Genomic DNA, 21,565 nt, shown 5'->3' with positions numbered 1-21,565 from the left:
ATAAAAAAACTCAATTATTTTGTACAGACCATAGGTCCTATTTTAGTTGGGATCACACCACTGTTATTGTCCTATTGTTTTACTAATGCTAATGCTAAAGTGACAGTGACGCCCTCCATGCATGCAGGACACCACCGGTGCTTGACCGACATCTTGGACTATAATGGGATCCATATTTCTGCCATGTTATCTTCTGTTTTACTGGACAAAATAGTACTGTGTGCATTGTGCACTACAGTGGTCCCTCAAGTTACAATATTAATTGGTTCCAGGACGACCATTGTATGTTGAAACCAGTGTATGTTGAGACCAGAACTCTATGGAAACCTGGTAATTGGTTCTAAAGGCACCAAAATGTCATCCCAAAAAATAGGAAAAAGTGAGAATTAAAGAAAAATAAGTAGAAGACTAATATAGATAAAGCAAATCCTTACATATAAAATTAAGAAAGATCTGCTGGGAGCTGTAAATCACTGTCTATGTCAGTGTTTCCCAAGCATGGAGCCTCCAGCTATTGCAAAACTACAACTCCCAGCATGCCCGGACAGCCAAAGGCTGTCCGGGCATGCTGGAAGTTGTAGTTTTGCAACAGCTGGGGGCACCCTGGTTGGGAAACACTGGTCTATGTAGAGGACAGGAGCTTCTTCAGGGTCCTGTACGGTACATGCAGTGTCCTAAAAAAGTAACATGGAGTCTCCCTCACCTGGTGTCCAGAGGAGCAGGTAACCCTGGTACAGGTAAAGTGTACAGAACATGTAATAACTTCCTGTACTGTAGGGGGCGCTACCAGACACCAGTCAGTGCATACACTTCAGTAATACAGGGGTTTTTACCAGTGAATGTCCATTCTGATTGGTCAGTTCTTTAAGCCATTGACAAGTTTCACAGATCTGGACTGTCTGTAGCATTGTATGTGGAGTCTGGTTTCAACTTACAATGGTCCAGAAAAGACCATTGTATGTTGAAACTATTGTATGTTGAGGCCATTGTAAGTTGAGGGATCACTGTACTTTGTCCTAACCGAGCCTCCTATGCCTTATTTTATTTGATCACATAGTTACAAGGCTCAGCTGAGCAAACAAGCAGAAATCTCTAATTGATTTTAGAAACAAACTATTATTTTGTAGGGAAATAAAATGTAGTAACTTAACATTTACATTTCTTTTAATGAAACAATTTGCAAATGTTAACACTCTTTACCGGTCTCCACTAATGTAAAGTAATGGGAGGAAAATGAAGATGGATTTTTTTTTCTTTTTCTGCTTGTGCCAGCAGTTAGCTAATCTATGGTCATTAAAGCTGTGTACAGACCTGGAAGGTGATGCCTATGATCATCAAACACTCACAGAGGAGACAGTGCATTAACCATAATTACAGGGGCCGAGGAAAGGGCCACAACAAGCGCACGTGTTCCCACGTGTTCAGACATTGCTGCTAGACCAGACATACACGAGATGGTCACAGTCAGCCATCATTTAAAGAGGTATTCCAGGAAAAAACTTTTATATATATATATATATATATATATATATATATATATATATATATATATATATAAATATCAACTGGCCCCAGAAAGTTAAACAGATTTGTAAATTACTTCTATTAAAAAATCTTAATCCTTTCAATAATTATCAGCTGCTGAAGTTGAGTTGTTGTTTTCTGTCTGGCAACAGTGCTCTCTGCTGACATCTCTGCTTGTCTCGGGAACTGCACAGAGTAGTAGAGGTTTGCTATGGGGATTTGCTTCTAAACTGGGCGGTTCCCGAGACAGGTGTCATCAGAGAGCACTTAGAAAGAAAAGGACAACTCAACTTCATCTGCTCATAAGTACTGAAATGATTAAGATTTTTTAGTAGAAGTAATTTACAAATCTGTTTAACTTTCTGGAGCCAGTTGATTTATAATAAAAAGTTTTTTCCTGGACTACCCCTTTAACCTTATGGCCTATTAAGTACACTCTCATTTTTACATACAGGAAAACAAAAAATAATGGTCTGTTCTATATCTATTTATGTACTATACAAGCCTTTAGCCCAGAGCAATGAAAAATTCTATGCACAAACCCAGTAAGCCAAAAATTGAACAAAGTATATTTTTCAATGTTTATTTATTTTTCTATATTAGTTTAGATTTATTAATTGAGATTAATCAATGTATTTATAGATTAAATAAAAATAATGTATGATATGTTTCATTTCTTCTTTTTAATAGCCACCAAAATGTAATTAATTCTCATTTTATGCAGTAAAAATAATAATAAAATGTAAAAAATATAACCTCAATATAGAATAATGAATACATTAAATGTTTGATTAGGGCTCTCCTACATAAGGAGTAGCCGCTGCCAGTAGACCTTGCATTTTAGCACTAGTCGTTTGCTGCACCTAGACTTGTCTTTGTACCAAGGTGGAAGTTAAAGAGGCATTTTGGGATTTTTTGCAACAGCTGGAGGCACCCTGGTCAGAAAACACTGGTATATTGCATGGAATCACAAGTGTGTTTCAATGGGTGGGGTGGCTGATGTGTGGGAGCGAGAAAAGTGACCTTACACTTACAAACAAGAAATTATGGGATTTCTAGTTTGAGGGAGCAAACTCCAACAGGAAATAGTCATTTCACAGAAAGATAGCCTCAGCTTTATGGTAATCTCACAACATAGCCATTTAGACGCAAGACATGTATAAATCCTTCATAAGCATGTCCATTACTGTCTGACGGGTGCGTACTAAAATCACCTTATGGTGAATAACCCATTTAAGGAACAGAGAGAAAAATTAAGGCTACCCACTGCCACTAATGCTGCATGTAAGGTTGCCCTTAACCCTATTTAACATTATTAATTGGGTTATTCACCCTTTGAAAAAAAGCTAGCCAAATATGAAAACAAACAAACAAAAAAACTACGGTACTTACCATTATTTGGCTGCAGTGTTTTCGTGTTGTCCGCCAGAAAGCAGAGACTGGTGTACCCACTGAGGCTACAGGGCTGAGAGGTGAATAAAAAAGAAAGGTGAAGGGGCCTTATCTATAAAAGAAAAGAAAAAAAAACTAAAGTGAGGGTGTCCAAAGGAATCGTCACATATTTGGTCTTAAACTTCACTACAACGAGGAACAGGTTATTGCTAGGCCAAACACAACTTTTTTTTAACTGAGTTGGTCCTAATAGATATGCTGTGTTCTTTTGCCAGGGGAGTAACTATATGGGGTGGAGATATAGCAGTCTCACGGGGGCCTGGTGCCTGGGAGGGTCCCCAAGACCCCTCTGCCCTATAATAAATGGCACATAGTAGTTCTGGGTTTATTTAGATATTTTGTTTTGAGCCCTAATTCTACTGTGGTGAGCAGTAGGAAGAGCAATGGTGACTGGGGTTTTGCGATGATAGTGTAGGGTCTATTGGGGTTAACCTTTAAATGTCGTGACGCCAGGGTGGGGTTTCCTCAATGTAGTAATCCTACCACCAACCATCCCACAAACGGCAGGGAGAAATAACAAAATGTCCACAGCAGATTTTATGAAGCAAATTTGAAGTAACTTTACTGCATATTTTATGAAACGGAATGGAACATAACAGTCTTTTGAGAGAGAACCATGGTACAGGTTCCTCACAGGTTTGCTGGGACTCTGGGATCAATGAGCTTTGGTGCTAGCCACTGTGCTACTATTTTTTAGAAGAATAGGATTTGTAGTAGTCACACAGGATTTAGTAGATTGAGCAGGAATAACTCACGGTTTTGTGGCTGCTAGGTATTAGGCTTCAGGCCTAGCTTGAATTGATGCTGACGATATGATGAGATGTGCTTTCTTTAGAATCCGGAACTAAGAGCTAGAATCTAGTGGCAGCAGCCCCTTATATACTGAGGGGGTGGGACAAAGCTCATTGGCCAGCAGAACCTGTCAGTCCTGTACCAGTGAACACTGGGTATCACATGACCCGAAGGTCCTTAAATCATAATACAATTTATTTAAAGGCACGTGACCTCTAAGGTCCTATACAGAGGTATTCCTATATAACATATTAAATATATATATATATGTTTATACACTAAATACCAGTTATATGAGGCAACTAGGGGTTAACCCTACAGGAGAGCCCTACTGACATGGAGGGACTCTGGCTGAGGGGACTTTAGACAAAGGGACAGGACCAGGTCCTGTACCGGACACCACACTACGTTACACTTGTGGCTAAGGCTGTTCTTTATTCTTGTCTGACAGCCCATACTATCCGGCACATATATTGCAGTCTTTGTCCACTGCTCCATTACACAGTGTTTTAGCGAATGGCCTTTTTCTATAGACACTCAGGTTGTCTTTGTAATAATTTTAGCTTTTTTGTAGTTCCTCATTGGAATAATCTTAGGCTAAAATACAAACCACACTCTGCAATTTTCTTTCCTAACTTCCTCTGGTCTTCACTTCCACCTTTACCGAAATATCTTTACTGCCTTTCCCTCTTCTTGTTAAAGTGTTTGTGCAGTAAAATATCTTTGAACTGATGTCAATGTAAAAAAAACAGTATCGTTATTAAAGAAGCTTTTTAGGAAGTTCTTTTGTTTTTGTTTATATAATGCAGCATAGGCTATTATTAGAGAATAATGTAGAGGCTCTTATGTATGCCATGTGCTTACCTGTTATAGCTGATGTGTTAGGCATGCTTTTGGCTCTATTTGGGATGTAAATCCATCAACTTAAAGGTTCTGATGCTGCCTATATTTTCTTTGAATCCTATGGCTTTGGGTTTGGCGTTTGATCACTGCACCTGGTCATCAAATCAGACTGCTAGTGTTGGGACTTACCCAAAGTGAACTCATTTGACTCATAAGAGGGTTGAGGATAGTTCACATTATGTGTAGTTTTGATGCATTTTCTTATTCAAGGTGCATTTCTAGATAAATATTGCCATGAGGTGAAAGAGATTAGGCCTAAAAAATTTAGTATGGTGAGTATAGTAACTGTGTAGTCCCAAACATAGAAACATAGAATGTGTCGGCAGATAAGAACCATTTGGCCCATCTAGTCTGCCCAATAATCTGAATACTATGAATAGTCCCTGGCCCTATCTTACATGAAGGATAGCCTTATGCTTATCCCATGCATGTTTAAACTCCTTCACTGTTGTATTTGCAGTGACCACTTCTGCAGGAAGGCTATTCCAGGCATCCACTACTCTCCCAGTAAAGTAATACTTCCTGATATTACTTTAAAACCTTTGCCCCTCTAATTTAAAACGATGTCCTCTTGTGGTAGTTTTTCTTCTTTTAAATATGCTCTCCTCCTTTACCGTGTTGATTCCCTTTATGTATTTAAAAGTCTCTATCATATCCCCTCTGTCTCTTCTTTCTTCCAAGCTATACATGTTAAGGTCCTTTAACCTTTCCTGGTATGTTTTTTTCCTGCAATCCATGTACCAGTTTAGTAGCTCTTCTCTGAACTCTCTCTAGAGTATCTATATCCTTCTGGAGATACGGCTTCCAGTACTGCGCACAATACTCCAAGTGAGGTCTCACCAGTGTTCTGTACAGCGGCATGAGCACTTCTTTCTTTCTACTGCTTATACCTCTCCCTATACATCCAAGCATTCTGCTTGCGTTTCCTACTGCTCTATTACATTGTCTTCCTACCTTTAAGTCTTCTGAAATAATTACTCCTAAATCCCTCTCCTCAGATATTGAGGTCAGGGCTGTGTCAAATAATGTATATTCTGCCTGAGGGTTTTTACGCCGCAGGTGCATTATCTTGCACTTATCCACATTAAATTTCAGTTCTTACCATTCTTCTAGTTTTCCTAAATCCTTTTCCATTTGGTGGATTCCTCCAGGAACGTCAACCCCGTTACATATCTTTGTGTCATCAGCAAAAAGACATACCTTACCATCGAGACCTTCTGAAATATCGCTAATGAAGATATTAAACAATATTGGTCCCAGTATTGGTATCCCACTGGTGACAAGACCTTGCTCTGAATATTCTCCATTGACTACAACCCTCTGTTGTCTGTTACTCAGCCACTGCCTAATCCACTCAACAATATTGGAGTCCAAGCTCAATGACTGTAGTTTATTGATAAGTCTTCTATGTGGGACAGTGTCAAAAGTCTTACTAAAATCTAGATATGCGATGTCTACTGCCCCTCTGCCATCTATTATTTTAGTCACCCAGTCAAAAAAAACAATGAGATTTGTTTAACATGATCTCCCTGAAGTAAACCCATGTTGTTTATCATCTTTCAATCCATGGGATTTTAGATGTTCCACAATCCTATACTTTAGTAGAGTTTCCATTAATTTCCCCCCTATTGATGTCAGACTTACTGGCCTATAGTTGCTTGATTCCTCCTTACTACCTTTCTTGTGAATGGGCACAACATTTGCTAATTTCCAATCTTCCGGGACGGCTCCTGTTACCATTGATTGGTTAAATAAATCTGCTAACGGTTTTGCTAGCTCACCACTAAACTCTTTTAATAATTTTGGGTGTATCCCATCAGGCCCCTGTGATTTATTTGTCATCACTTTAGAAAGCAAACGTAGAACCTCTTCCTCTGTAAAGACACATGCATCAAGCGATTCCTTAGTTTTTCTCTCTAATGGAGGTCCTTTTCCTTCTTTTTCTTCTGTAAAAACTGAACAGAAGTATTCATTAAGGCAGTCGGCTATCCCCTTATTCTCTTCTACATACCTTCCTTCCTTTGTTTTTAATTTAGTTATTCCGGTTTTGATTTCCTTTTTTCGTTTATATATCTGAAGAATGTCTTATCCCCTTTTTTCACAGACTGAGCTAGTTTTTCTACTGCCTGCGCTTTAGAAGTTCTTATAACTTGCTTGGCCTCTTTCTGCCTAGTCTTGTAGATTTCCCTATCTTCATTGCTCTGGGTTGTTTTATAATTACTAAATGCTAGTTTTTAGTTTTTTATGATTTTGGCCACTTCTGCTGAGTACCACAGTGGTCTCTTCCTTTTTCTGCTTTTACTGACAAGTCTAGTACAATTTTCTTTTGCCTTCAATAAAGCGTCTTTTAAGTAGACCCATTTCTCCTGAACTTCATGTAATTTGTTCCAGTCTGATAAGTGACTCATTTATGACTAATCTCATTTTTGAAAAGTCTGTTTTTCTAAAATCTAAAACGTTTGTTTTTGTGTGGTGTGACTCCTTCACTGTTCTTATATTAAACCACACTGATTGGTGATCACTACATCCCAAGCTTTCGCCAACAATAACATCATATACCAAATCCCCATTTGTGAATACCAAATCCAAAATGGCCTCCTTCCGCGTTGGCTCCTCAACCACTTGTTGTAGAGATAATCCCAGTATGGAATTTAGAATATCTGTACTCCTGGCAGAACTAGCTGTTTTGGTTTTCCAGTTTATATCCGGAAGATTGAAGTCTCCCATAATGATAACTTCTCCTTTCATTGTCATTTTAGATATTTCTTCAACTAGTAGATCATCTACTTCTTTAACTTCACCAGGTGGTCTGTAGATCACACCTACACGAGTTACTGCATGATTACCAAACTGCAACGTAACCCAAACTGACTCTGTGGTTGCCTCACTAACTTGCATTAGGTTAGATTTTATGCTATCTTTCACATATAGGGCCACTCCTCCTCCTTTCTTGCCTTCTCTGTCTCTTCTGTTTATAGAGTACCCTGGTATGGATATGTCCCAGTCATTCCTTTCATTAAACCATGTCTCAGTAACAGCCACTAAATCTACATTCTCAGATGCCATTATTGACCCAAGTTCATTGATTTTATTACCTAGACTGCGGGCATTTGTAGACAGGACTCTGAGCTTGTCATTTCTTACCTTCTGGGCTACTGACATGTTCTGGCATTGTTTCGGGGGGCAATTGGACTCATGGATTTTCACTCTTTTGCCCCCCCCCCCCCTTCCTAGTTTAAATAATGAAATCCAATACAGCATGGTGCTCAGTGGTGAAGTCACATAATAAATCCGTAAGATTAAAGAATCCAACGTCGCTAACAATATGGATCCAGATATTGTCACATTTATTGTACTCACATCAGGGATGACAAATGGGAGGGGGGGGGGACAGAGCAGACATGTCGGAACTGATGCCTACTGACCCTTCAAATCTGCAACATAGAAGTTTGCCTCATACTGTTTATACATTTATATAAATAAGATAAACAGTATTCAGAATTGCACCATTTAAAGTTTACCTGTCATTAGTGTTGAGCGCGAATATTTGTAATTCGAATATTTATCGTGAATATAGCACTATTTATCCGCAATTACAAATATTCGTAATTTTTTTTCCCACAGAACACATCACAGTGATCTCATCCCTCCCTGCTTCTAGCTTTTGGTCTAAAGAAGGCCCCTATACTTTTTACTGTATTAGACTAGAGTGCGAATATTCGCAAATATGAGTGTAAACGAATATCCTCATATTCGCAAATATCTGCACTAGAGGGTAGATAGTGACGATATTCGCGAATATGACAATATTCAAAATGCAAAACATCATAGACCCATTATCACTTTTGTATAGACCAAGAATGTTAGGAGATGGATGGATAGATAGATGGATGGATAATAGATAGATAATATAGGTAGATAGTTATAGTCTAGAACTATAAACCTATCTATATATTTTCTATCCATCTATCTATCCATCCATCTATCTATTATCCATCTCCTAATATTCTTGGTCTATACAGAAGTGATAATGGGTCTATGACGTTTTGCATTTTGAATATTGTCATATTCGCGAATATCATCACTATCTACCTATCTGTCTGTCTCGATCTATCTATTTATCTGTATGTATGTGATAATGGGTCTATGATATTTTGCAATGTCCTTTCTTTGACTGCAGGCATGAGCATGATTAAAAATCAGATGAGTAAAGTTTTTTCCTCTAGAATGCCAGGACTCCAGAAGGAGATCTGGCCAAGTATTGGAATTCACTTCTAGTTTTTGTTTGGCTTCTTGTTGATAAGACTGTGGTTATGCATTGGTTATACTGAGTTGGGCATTAGTGATGAGCCACATTGCCCATATTCAATTTTGCGATATTTTGCGAATATATACGCAAATATTCGTCCTATATTTGCGAATTTCGCGTATTCGTTATATTCGCATATTCGCATATTCGAGGAAGTAAACAGTGAGGGGGTGGGCAACTTTACTATTGGTTGCTAGGGATGTTGCTTATAATCTCTGACAAATGTATTTGCATCATTTTAGTTGGCCCACAAGTGAAAAGAATATACGAATATTCACATATGCGCATATGCGGAAAAAAAGCGAATATTCGCAATTTCGAATATATAGTGAATATATTCGCAATATTCGCGAATTTGCGATATTCGCAATAAAAATTCGAAATTGCAAATATTCGCCCCCCCCCCACTAGTGTGCATGCATACAGATGTAGCAGAGCTGATCACAGCAGATGTTGCAGGTTTCAACTTGTCCTCTATAGTAGGATTGGTCGGAGGTGCAGCACTAGAATTTAGTCAAAGGAGACAGAGCCTCATTAACTATATCTTGCAGAATTGAATGAACAATAACAGATTTTGCAGGATTGAGATGGTCCTATGTAGCAAAGCTGAACTGCTCATATGCTGCACAGTTGAGGTGGCCAGATAAAGAAGAGATGAATTGGTTAAATGGCGCAATATAAAATAAATCGACTAGAACAGATTTTGCTGGATTGCAATCCTCATAATTTGTCAAATGAAGTGAGATGATTTATCATTGTGAAATTACATCTTTAGTTTAACCCCTTCCCGACCTATGACATACCTGTACGTCATGGGTGGCAAGGTGTTCCCGACCCATGACATACAGGTACGTCATGAACATTACTGCCGCTACTCGCGGCATCCCGCAGCGCCCGGAAAGATGGTGGCTATCACTGATAGCCAGCCATCTTACCGTGCGACCACGGGGGGTTTCGTCCCCCACCCACCCCAGCGATCGCTGCTATCAGCTGGTCAAATCTGACTAGCTGATAGCAGCGTTTCGCTATGAAAATACTTAGCAGCGCGGTGTGTGAGTCCCGATCACGGGGATCGGGGGACACACCGCTCTGCTAAGTGTCCCTGACCCGTCCCCCGGCGTCACTTACCCTTCCATGCGGCATCCCGAGCGGTCACGGCGTCCTCCGTGCGGTCCCGGCGTCCTCCGTGCGGTCCCGGCTGCGCTGCGTCCCGGCGGTGAGTTTCCGGCAGCAGTGCGGCATCTTCATTGGCAGCAGTGAGATTGCCGTAAAGCGATCTCACTGCTGCCTCTGAGAGTTTCAAAACTGCAACTCCCAGCATGCCCAGACAGCCTTTGGCTTTCTGGGCATGCTGGGAGTTGTAGTTTTGCAACATCTGGAGGTCCACAGTTTGGAGACCACTGTATAATGGTCTCCAATCTGTGCTCTTCCAGATGTTGCAAAACTACAAATCTCAGCATGCTCAGTCTGCTGGGAGTTGTAGTTCTCTAACATCTGGAAGAGCACAGATTGGAGACCATTATACAGTGGTCTCCAAACTGTGGACCTCCAGATGTTGCAAAACTACAACTCCCAGCATGCCCAGACTGCCCAAGCATGCTGGAAGTTGTAGTTCATCAACATCTGATCCTTCAGATATTGCCGAACTACAACTTCCAGCATGCCTTGGCAGTCTGGGCATGCTGGGAGTTGTAGTTTTGCAACAACTGGAGGCACACTAGTTGGGAAACATTGTTCGTTTCCTACCTCAGTGCCTCCAGCTGTTGCAATTGTTGCAAAACTATAACTCCCAGCATGCACTGACAGACCATGCATGCTGGGAGTTGTAGTTTTGCAACAGCTGGAGGCACACTGGTTTGGAAACAGTAAGTTTGGTTGCAAAACACTTGAAAGTTTATTACTTAATTTAGTGTTTCCAAACCAGTGTTCCTCCAGCTGTTGCAAAACTACAACTCCCAGCATGCACGGACAGCCAAAGGGCATGCTCGGAGTTTGCAACAGCTGGATGTTTGCCCCCTCCCCCCAATGTGAATGTACAGGGTACACTCACATGGGCGGAGGTTTACAGTGAGTGCTGCAAGTTTGAGATGGCGCAAATTTTGCGCTGCAGCTCAAACTTCCAGCGGCAAACTTGCTGTGAACCTCTGCCCATGTGACTCTACCCTAAAAACACTACACTACACTGACACTAACCTAAAATAAAAAGTAAAAAACACTACATATACACATACCCCTACACAGCCCCCCTCCCCCAAAAAAATGAAAAACGTCTGGTACGCTACTGTTTCCAAAACGGAGCCTCCAGCTGTTGCAAAATAATAACTCCCAGTATTGCCAGACAGCCATTGACTGTCCAGGCATGCTGGGAGTTTTGCAACAGCTGGAGGCACCCTGTTTGGGAATCACTGGCGTAGAATACCCCTATGTCCACCCCTATGCAAATCCCTAATTCAGGCCTCAAATGCGCATATCGCTCTCACACTTTGGAGCCCTGTCGTATTTCAGGGCAACAGTTTTGGGACACATATGGGGTATCGCCGTACTCGGGAGAAATTGCCATACAAATTTTGGGGGGCTTTTTCTTCTTTAACCCCTTATGAAAAGGTGAAGTTGGGGTCTACACCAGCATGTTAGTGTAAAAAAATTAATTTTTTACACTGACATGCTGGTGTTGCCCTATACTTTTCATTTTCACAAGAGGTAAAAGGGAAAAAAGACCCTCTAAATTTGTAACGCAATTTCTCCTGAGTACGGAGATACCCCATATGTGGGCGCAAAGTGCTCTGGGGGCGCACAACAAGGCCCAGAATGGAGAGCACACCATGTACATTTGAGGCGATTTGCACAGGGGTGGCTGATGGTTACAGCAGTTCTGACAAACGCAAAACAATAAATATCCACATGTGACCCCATTTTGGAAACTACACCCCTCACAGAATGTAATAAGGGGTGCAGTGAGCATTTACACCCCACTGGTGTATGACAGATTTTTGGAACAGTGGTCTGTGAAAATGAAAAATAAAATTTTTGATTTGCACAGTCCACTGTTTCAAATATCTGTCAAACGCCAGTGGGGTGTAAATGCTCACTGCACCCCTTATTAAATTCCATGAGGGGTATAGTTTCCAAAATGGGGTCACATGTGGGGGGGTCCACTGTTCTGGCACCATAGGGGCTTCCTAAATGGGACATGCCCCCCAAAAACCCTTTCAGAAAAACTCACTCTCCAAAATCCCATTGTCGCTCCTTCCCTTCTGAGCCCTCTACTGCGCCCGCCGAACACTTTACATACGCATATGAGGTATTTCCTTACTCGAGAGAAATTGGGTTACCAATTTTAGGGTGATTTCTCTCCTTTTACCCCTTGTAAAAATTCAAAAATTGGGTCTACAAGAAAATGCGAGTGTAAAAAATGAAGATTTAGAATTTTCTCCTTCACTTTGCTGCTATTCCTGTGAAACACCTAAAGGGTTAAAACACTTACTGAATGTCATTTTGAATACTTTGGGGGGTGCAGTTTTTATAATGGGGTCATTTATGGGGTATTTCTAATATGAAGATCCTTAAAATCCACTTCCAACCTGAACTGGGCCCTGAAAAATTACGATTTTGAAAATCTTGAGAAAAATTGGAAAATTGCTGCGGAACTTTGAAGCCCTCTGGTGTCTTCCAAAAGTAAAAATTTGTCAATTTTTTAATGCAAACATAAAGAAGACATATTGTACATGTGAATCAATATGTAATTTATTTGGAATATCCATTTTCCTTTCAAGCAGAGACTTTCAAAGTTAGAAAAATGCTAAATTTTCAAAATTTTCATGAAATTTTTAGATTTTTTACCAAGAAAGGATACAAATATCAGTGAAATTTTACCGATACCATAAAGTAGAATATGTCACGAAAAAACAATCTCGGAACCAGAATGATAAGTAAAAGCATTCCAGAGTTATTAATGTTTAAAGTGACAGTGGTCAGATTTTCAAAAAATGCCCAGGTCATGAAGGTGAAAATGGGCTGGGTCATGAAGGGGTTAAAGGGGTACACCGCTGGAAAAAAATTTTTTTTTAAATCAAACGGTGCAAGAAAGTTAAACAGATAAATTACTTCTATTAAAAAATCTTAATCCTTCTAGAACTTATCAGCTGCTGTATGCTCCACAAGAAGTTCTTTTCTTTTTGAATTTCCTTTCTGTCTAACCACAGTGCTCTCTGCTGACACCCCTGTCTATTTTAGGAACTGTCCAGAGTATGAGCAATTCCCCATAGCAAACCTATGCTGCTCTGGACAGTTCCTGACACTGACAGAGGTGTCAGCAGAGAGCACTGTGGTCAGACTGAAAGGAAATTCAAAAAGAAAGAACTTCCTGTTGAGCATACTGAAGCCTAGAAGTACTAAAAGGATTAAGATTTTTTAATAGAAGTCATTTACAGATCTTTTTAACTTTCTGGCACCAGTTGATTTAAAAAACAATGTTTTCCAGGCGAGTACCATATTTTTAATATATGTCAGTGTTTCCCAACCAGGGCACCAATGGCAGTTGGCTGTTCAGGCATGCTGGGAGTTGTAGTTTTGCAGCAGCTGGGTGTTCCCTGGCTGGGAAACACTGGCATAGGTAAATGCAATACATATCTATCTATCTATCTAATTTTATATATCTATACTTTTCTCTAGCGTAGAGGTTTATCTCGCATCTCCTTTTAGTAGGTGTAGATTTACACCTTTTTTTTTGCTGTTTGCGCCTAATAGGTGCCTAATTTTTGAGTAAATACCTGTCTACTGCATGGTTAAAAAAAAAGTTAAATTAGACAAAAACGCATCGGCAAATCTTTCAGCAGGTTCTGAAGGTCCAGCATGTCCTGCATTCCCTTCTGGTGACGCTCCTCCAGTTGCTCGATTCTCCTTGTAGAAGCCGCGTCTGCTTCTTAATTACCATAATTGCGGCTTTGTGGCCCCGCTGCAGCTCCTCATTTTTTTTTTTTCTTGAGAACTGTTGGGATTTAAAAAAAAATAATAAAATTAAAATACTTTCAAATCAGATTGAGATGTTTAGTTGGTGAATTTGTGATCGTTATACAGAGTATAATGTGATTTAGTTGAATATTTAATGGTTTTTATGTAGAATATATAGTTAGTGTCTAGTGTTCTTGTATTATATTACTGTATTGCGTGGGTTTTTCCTTCAATGTTGCCAATTTCTTTTCGGTACATTTTATGGATACAATAATGGATACCCTCCTGATGGGGGGGGGGGGGGGGGCAGGACAACTTCCCCCTCCTCCCCCTCATCCTTTTCTTCCGAGTCATCATCATTACCAGGAGGGGGGGGGGGGGGGATGTGGCTCCTCTTGTGCCTCCACCCCCACAGTTTCCACCACATTAGGTGGTGTGGCTTGAGCAGGTTCCTGATTGGAGGGTCCTGGCTGCTCTCCATCATCTTCCTCCTCCTCCTCTACCATCTCCTTTTCTGCTCTCCTCTTCCGCCACAAAGGGAGAAGTGAAGACCCTGTAATCACACATGGGGAGATTTATCAAAACCTGTGCAGAGGAAGAGGGGTGTAGTTGCCCATAGCAACCAATCAGATTGCTTCTTTCATTTTCCACAGGCCTCTTTAGAGGCCTGTGGAAAATGAAAGAAGCAATCTGATTGGTTGCTATGGGCAACTGCACCACTCTTCCTCTGCACAGGTTTTGATAAATCTCCCCCACAATGTTTACAATGTAGACAAACAACTTAGGGCATAAAAGAGTTTGGTATGACTGAGAGCGCGTACAGCGCTTGAAACGTGTTACTTGTACCTTCCTTGTCCTATGGATTAAAGTTGATTTTATCTACAAAGAGCTGGATCCGTCTTCCTTTCGTTCCTTTGTACATAAATCCCTGCTAGAATAAAAAGAGGACAAACTTTTCTTACAAAATGGAAACTGACGTCCTATCCCTGTTTATGCTGTGTAAACTGTACCCAAATGAAGTGATACATACCGATATCTTATTTTTATTTTACTTTATTTTGTATTAGATTATAAATTAGATATAATTTCTAACAATTTATATTATTTTGCATGGTAATTCTTTTTTTTCCTCTTTTTTGGTAAAAAAAACTGTAAGTTGTAACAAGGAGGAGTTATGTCACCTAAATAAGATGTAGAGAATTTGATTAAGATTTACAGTTTTTGCATTTTCTTTTTCTGTGATCAACTGTTTTGCTAAGAGATTAATAGATTTTGGTGAGATGCATTTGCAATGTTATTTCAATGTCCCACTCCCTATAGTGACTGGGTTTCATTAATGCATGTAAATGGGAACACATATGCGCCACAATTTATACATCTATATATTTAGCAGTAGAAAGACAAAAGCCAGCAGGTAAAAGTAATTTCACCTTTATTTCATCCAAATTAAGACGTCTACATGGTCTCCGTAGTGAAATAAAACTCTGGAAACGCTCGGCATGACGTTTTTCAGGTCATGTGACCTTTCATCAGATGCATGATAGGTAGTGGAGAGGTGTGGGATTATATAGGGATAAAAGGAACAGGTGTGCTGGTAGCAACTAAGGGTTTAACCCTAAAGGTTCCAAAGCCTAATCCCCCTATCAACTGAAAATCATGGCTAAAGCATGGCAGTGTGCTCCATAACGGATCTAGATAATACAAGCTCAATAGTGAAAAGAAACAAAAAAAGCATGATATAACATATACAGTGGTCCCTCAACATACGATGGTAATTCGTTCGATGGTCATCGTTTGTCGAATCCATCGTATGTTGAGGGATTCGTGCAATGTAAAGTATAGGAAGCTGTACTCACCTGTCCCCGCCGCTCCCGATGGTGATCCCGGGCCTCCGCTGGGCTCTCCGCTGTCTTCTCTGGTCCTCCGCTGTCTTCTCCGGTCCTCACATCTCCTTTTAGTAAGTTTAGATTTACACCTTTTTTTTGCTGTTTGCGCCTAATAGGTGCCTAATTTTTGAGTAAATACCTGTCTACTGCATGGTTAAAAAAAAAGTAAAATTAGACAAAAACGCTATTGAACATTCTCCAAAAAAAGGGCAAAAAAAAAGTGTAACTACTAAAAAGGGCAAAAAAAAAAAAAATACACCAAATAACATCTACATCGCTTGAGAAGACAACGGAAGACCAGCGCTGGACCCGGAGGGCACCCCAGAGCATCGTGGAGGGGTAAGTAATACTTACCGCACCACACGGGGATCATTAAGCTGCTATCCGGCAGCAGCTTAAGCATTTGGCGCTGCCGGATAGTACTTAATGCGATGGCCCCGACATAAAAAAGCATTGTATGTCGATGCTGACATCGACATGCGATGGCCTCTGAGAGGCCATCGTGTGTCGATTTCATCATATGTCGGGGCCATTGTAGGTCGGGGGGGTCACTGTAGTAACTTATACATCTAAGAATGCAAAATAACATCAGATCTTAGGTTGAGACCATGCAGCTGAAACGTATGCAAGGAGTAAATCCCCAAAAACCTCTCTATTATGTAAGATTTTAATGCGGTCACCACCTCTTTCTGGTTGCTGAACTACTTCAATACCATAAAATTGAAAATCGGAAATGTCACCTGAGTGTACAATTCTAAAATGTTTCGAAACAGTGGAAGAATTGGTATATGCTGTACTGTGTACACCTCTCAAGTGTTCCTGAATCCTTTTCTTCAATGGCCTTTTTGTACTGCCGATGTAGGAGATATTGCAGCTTTTGCAGCATATCCTATATATGATGTGTGTAGACTGGCAATTAATGAATTCTGTATAGCAAACGTTTTGGATTCAGTCACATTGATGGTGGTGGTTTTAACCGTGTGTTCACATACAATGCACCTCGCTTGACCGCATTTAAAAAATCCTCTCATAGACAACCACGAAGAATGGGCATTGGAACTGCGCGAGGATGGAAGGGCACTAGGATATAACAGATTAGATAGATACGGGGCCCATCTACTTGAGAAATTGACACCCGATTGTAAGTATTTATTTAATACAGGATCCTGTTGTAGTACTGGCAAAAACTTTCTATGATATTTTTAATATTATTAAATTCTAAGCTGTATGTAGAGACACAAGTGGGCTTAAATGGGGAAGGCAGCGAAGAAGATTGTTGTGGTTTGACTGTAAGAAGATCTGTTCTAGATTTAAGCTGGACTTTGCGTTTAGCTCTATCCCAGAGGATAGTGTTGCCCGAAGTAGGCTTCCTGTATGTGATAGTGTGAACACATCCCTCATTGGCAAAATATTATAGCAAAGTTTTTGCCAGTACTATATCAGGATCCTGTATTAAATACTTACAATCGGGTGTCAATTTCTCAAGTAGACGGGCCCCGTATCTAGCTAATCTGTTATCTCCTAGTTCCCTTCCATCCTCGCGCAGTTCCAATGCCCATTCTTCGTGGTTGTCTATGAAAGGATTTTTTAAATGTGGTCAAGCGATGTGCGTTGTATGTGAACACACGGTTAAAACCATCACCATCAATGTGACTGAATCCAAAACGTTTGCTATACAGAATTCATTAATTGCCAGTCTACACACATCATATATAGGATATGCTGCAAAAGCTGCAATATCTCCTACATCGGCAGTACAAAAAGGCCATTGAAGAAAAGGATTCAGGAACACTTGAGAGGTGTACACAGTACAATACCAATGTTTCAAAACATTTTAGAATTGTACACTCAGGTGACATCTTACATAATAGAGAAGTTTTTTGGATTTACTCATTGCATACGTTTCACCTGCATGGTCTCAACCTAAGATCTGATGTTATTTTGCATTCTTAGATGTATAAGTTACTATATGTTATATCATGCTTTTTTTTTTTCCACTATTGAGCTTGTATTATCTAGCTCCGTTATGGAGCACACTGTCATGCTTTAGCCATGATTTTCAGTGGATGGGGGGTTAGGCTTTGGAACCTTTAGGGTTAAACCCTTAGTTGCTACCAGCACACCTGTTCCTTTTAGCCCTATATAATTCCACACCTCTCCACTACCTATCATGCATCTGATGAAAGGTCACATGACCCGAAACGGGTCATGCCGAGTGTTTTATCTCACTACCGATGTTCCTGAGACCATTCCATGTCGATGTTTTAATTTGGATGAAATAAAGGTGAAATTACTTTTCCCGCTGGCTTTTTTCTTTCTACTGCTACTATTACAAGCTCTTTGCTGTGCGGAGGACCAGGTGAGCTGATTGCATTTAGCACTGTACATGATCTATATATTTAGTTGACTTCTAGATATGACCTTAAAAAATTGGCCCTTCAAAACCCAGGGGTGCGCTGCTCATACAGCAGGCACTCTTCTCAAACTGGCTGTAGGTGGTATGACACAGGTGTGATGGACTCGAAAGAGTTGTAGCATCTTCCCCCATTGACATCTGCCACTTGTGTCCAGATAGGAGCACAGTGACAGGAGTCCTACAAGCCAAGAAGCTAATCCCCTTGGGTAAAAAATTTCTAAGGCTCCTTTCACACTACCGTTACCACCCGTCAATAACGGGTCCGTTACAGACTTTTTTCCGCACGAAAAACTGACCCATTATTTGATGGGTCATAACGGGTGGCAGAAGAAGCCGGCGGGTATCGCATACGTCAGCGATCCCGCCTGCTGTCTTTATACATTTTTGACTACAACTCCAATCATGGCCAGACTCTGGCCAAGATAGGAGTTGTAGTCTTGGGGCTGAGGGACAGATGGCACTTCTGAGACCCCCTGCCATCAGAAGTTATTAACTAAAGAAGCCGGCAGGTATGGCACACTTCAGCGATCCCCGCCGGCTCCCTGGCAGGGACATACAGCTCTGAGTTCAGAGCTGTCATAATGCATACTTGCTGCTGGGAGCTCTGATTGATGGTCAGTAGCTACTGATCAATCAGAGCCCCTGTCTGCCGGAGGCAATTATGAATTATGACAGATCTGAAACTGTCAGAATCCTGTGTAGGGGTCCAGAGATGGGGAGAGGTGGTACCCCCCCCCCCCCTTAATCCAAAGAGTTTACAGTATTCTCACAGCAGACGACGCAGCCGCATCCCCGCCCGCACCCAGCCGCAATCCATTCATTTCAAAGGAGATGGACGGAGACCACAAGTGTCTTCGGTCGGCTCCTTTTTGCGCCGCATAAACGGAGTTTGCAGCAATTTGGATTGCTGTGCTCTTGTTTTCTATTTTCATAACTGTAAATGTACATTACAGTGTTGTCAAGAGAGACAAAAGTAATTTAAGCCTTGTACCTGGGCAATGTTTATCCCAGATCTTTGTTATTGGGTCAAGATTCCGCCTTTTGAGCTCTGACCATTTTTTTATGATGGTCAGACTCTCGTGCCGGACCTTTAATCTGTTGGCATTCTCCCGGATGACATTGCACACAATACGATGCTTTTCAGCCTGGATCTGGCTACTATTGTATCTATGCTGCAAAAAGCGCTGCAGGATAAAGATGCAAGTATATAATCACAATTTTGTTTAATAAAAGTAAAACTAAGTCTTTGAAGGGGGCCTTGCTGTGAGTGTCATCTAAAGGGGGGGCCTGCTACTGTCATATAAGGGGGGGGGGGGCTGCTACTGTCATATAAAGGGGGGGCCTGCTACTGTCATATAAGGGGGGGGGCTTCTACTGTCATATAAAGGGGGGGCCTGCTACTGTCATTTAAGGAGGGGGGCTGCTACTGTCATATAAAGGGGGGGGGCCTGCTACTGTCATATAAGGGGGGGGCTGCTACTGTCATATAAGGGGGGGGGCTGCTACTGTCATATAAAGGGGGGGGCTGCTACTGTCATTTAAGGGGGGGGCTGCTACTGTCATATAAGGGGGGGCCTGCTACTGTCATATAAGGGGGGGGGGCTGCTACTGTCATATAAAGGGGGGGCCTGCTACTGTCATTTAAGGGGGGGGGCTGCTACTGTCATATAAATGGGGGGGCCTGCTACTGTCATATAAAGGGGGGGCCTGCTACTGTCATATAAAGGGGGGGGGGCTTTTACTGTCATATAAAGGGGGGCTGCTACTGTCATATAAAGGGGGGGGGCTGCTACTGTCATATAAAGGGGGGGCTGCTACTGTCATATAAAGGAGGGATCTGCTACTGTCATCTAAAGGGGGGAGGGGGCTGCTACTGCCATCTAAAGGGGGGGCCTGCTACTGTCATATAAAGGGGGGGCCTGCTACTGTCATATAAAGGGGGGCCTGCTACTGTCATATAAAGGGGGGGCCTGCTACTGTCATATAAAGAGGGGGCCTGCTACTGTCATATAAAGGGGGGCCTGCTACTGTCATATAAAGGGGGGGCATGCTACTGTCATATAAAGGGGGACCTGCTACGGTCATATAAAGGGGGATCTGCTACTGTCATATAAAGGGGGACCTGCTACGGTCATATAAAGGGGGCCTGCTACTGTCATCTAAAGGGGGGGCTGCTACTGTCATCTAACTGAAAAATAGCAAAGTTGTACCTAGTGAAAATATTCGCAGCAATTTTTGCAAATTTGCACGTGCGAAAATATTTTAACACTGTATCTGCATATAAAGAAATTGGTCTAACAGGCATGTGAACTGTAATCAAATACACTGGTGTAATTGCTTACAAGGATCAATAGTTCTTCCTCCTTCTTGGGAAAAGTATTTGGTGGCATGATGAATTCACTCAGTTTTCGCATGTGAAAAAGCTGTGGATTTCAGCGAATCCGCGCATGCGCATTTGCATGCGAATGTCATGTGATGCATTTCTGTATGCGCATTCTTGCTTGGAAAAAAAACCACAAAATTAACCACGTATATATCGAATATGCGAATTTCGCGAATATAGGACAAATATTCATCCATATATTCATGAAATATCGCAAATTCGAATATGGCATATGCTGCTCATCACTGCTCAATCCACAGCTATTTATCACAGAAAAAAAATATTGCTTATATATGTTACTCACTAGGTCATGCTGTTCCCTTACATGTCTTTTTATGTGTCTAGCCAGGGGCGTACCTAGAGCCTTTGCCCCCCCCCCCACACCCCTTAATTACATCCCCTCCCTCCCTTCCCCCCAGGGGCGGACTGACAACACTCGGGGCCCCCGGACCAAAAAAAAGGCAAGGGCCCCTGCTAGGCTCTGCAGCTCGTCAATCTTCTGCCACGTTCCTATTCCACCCAAATCCCACACACAATAAATTAAAATTTATATATGTAAGAAACACTTTAACGTAGGTAAATTTCCATGACCAATAATACTGGTATAAAAGTAGTAAATATATACCACCACACAATAATTGGATAATACCGCCATACTGTACTGAATAAAACCACTATTCACAGACCAGTATACTATACAGGATCTGTATACAATATAAGTGATTTTATACAGGACCATATGGCTGTAGATATCAGCTGTACACAGGATGTGTATACCATATAAGTGATTGTAGTTACATTTTGGGACTCACAATTACGTCTTTTATGATCAGCCGCGTCCTCTTTCCTTTTCTTCTCTGTCCGGATAAGACCGCCATGTGGATCTCTTAACATCTGCAGGAAAAACATGTCAGACTCATTTTTTCAGTGCCCTCCCCTCCTCTACACAA

General features: G+C 41.2%; 1 protein-coding gene and 1 long non-coding RNA gene across 4 annotated transcripts in view; one reads left to right on the top strand and one right to left on the bottom strand.

The window, feature by feature from the left end:
* FGD3 (FYVE, RhoGEF and PH domain containing 3) overlaps positions 1-21,565 on the top strand; it is a 319,018-nt gene that overhangs the window by 211,941 nt on the left and 85,512 nt on the right. The window lies entirely within an intron of this gene.
* On the bottom strand, positions 14,306-15,488 carry LOC130275838 (uncharacterized). Its single transcript, XR_008844919.1, has 3 exons — positions 15,361-15,488; positions 14,777-14,861; positions 14,306-14,483 (listed from the first exon to the last, which is right to left on the bottom strand). It is a non-coding gene; the product is annotated as an uncharacterized LOC130275838 (long non-coding RNA).

Source organism: Hyla sarda, chromosome 6 (assembly GCF_029499605.1).
Source record: "Hyla sarda isolate aHylSar1 chromosome 6, aHylSar1.hap1, whole genome shotgun sequence".
Taxonomy (NCBI): Eukaryota; Metazoa; Chordata; class Amphibia; order Anura; family Hylidae; genus Hyla; species Hyla sarda.
The sequence above is the reverse complement of the archived record's forward strand: the minus strand, read 5'-3'. Positions and strand labels throughout refer to the sequence as shown.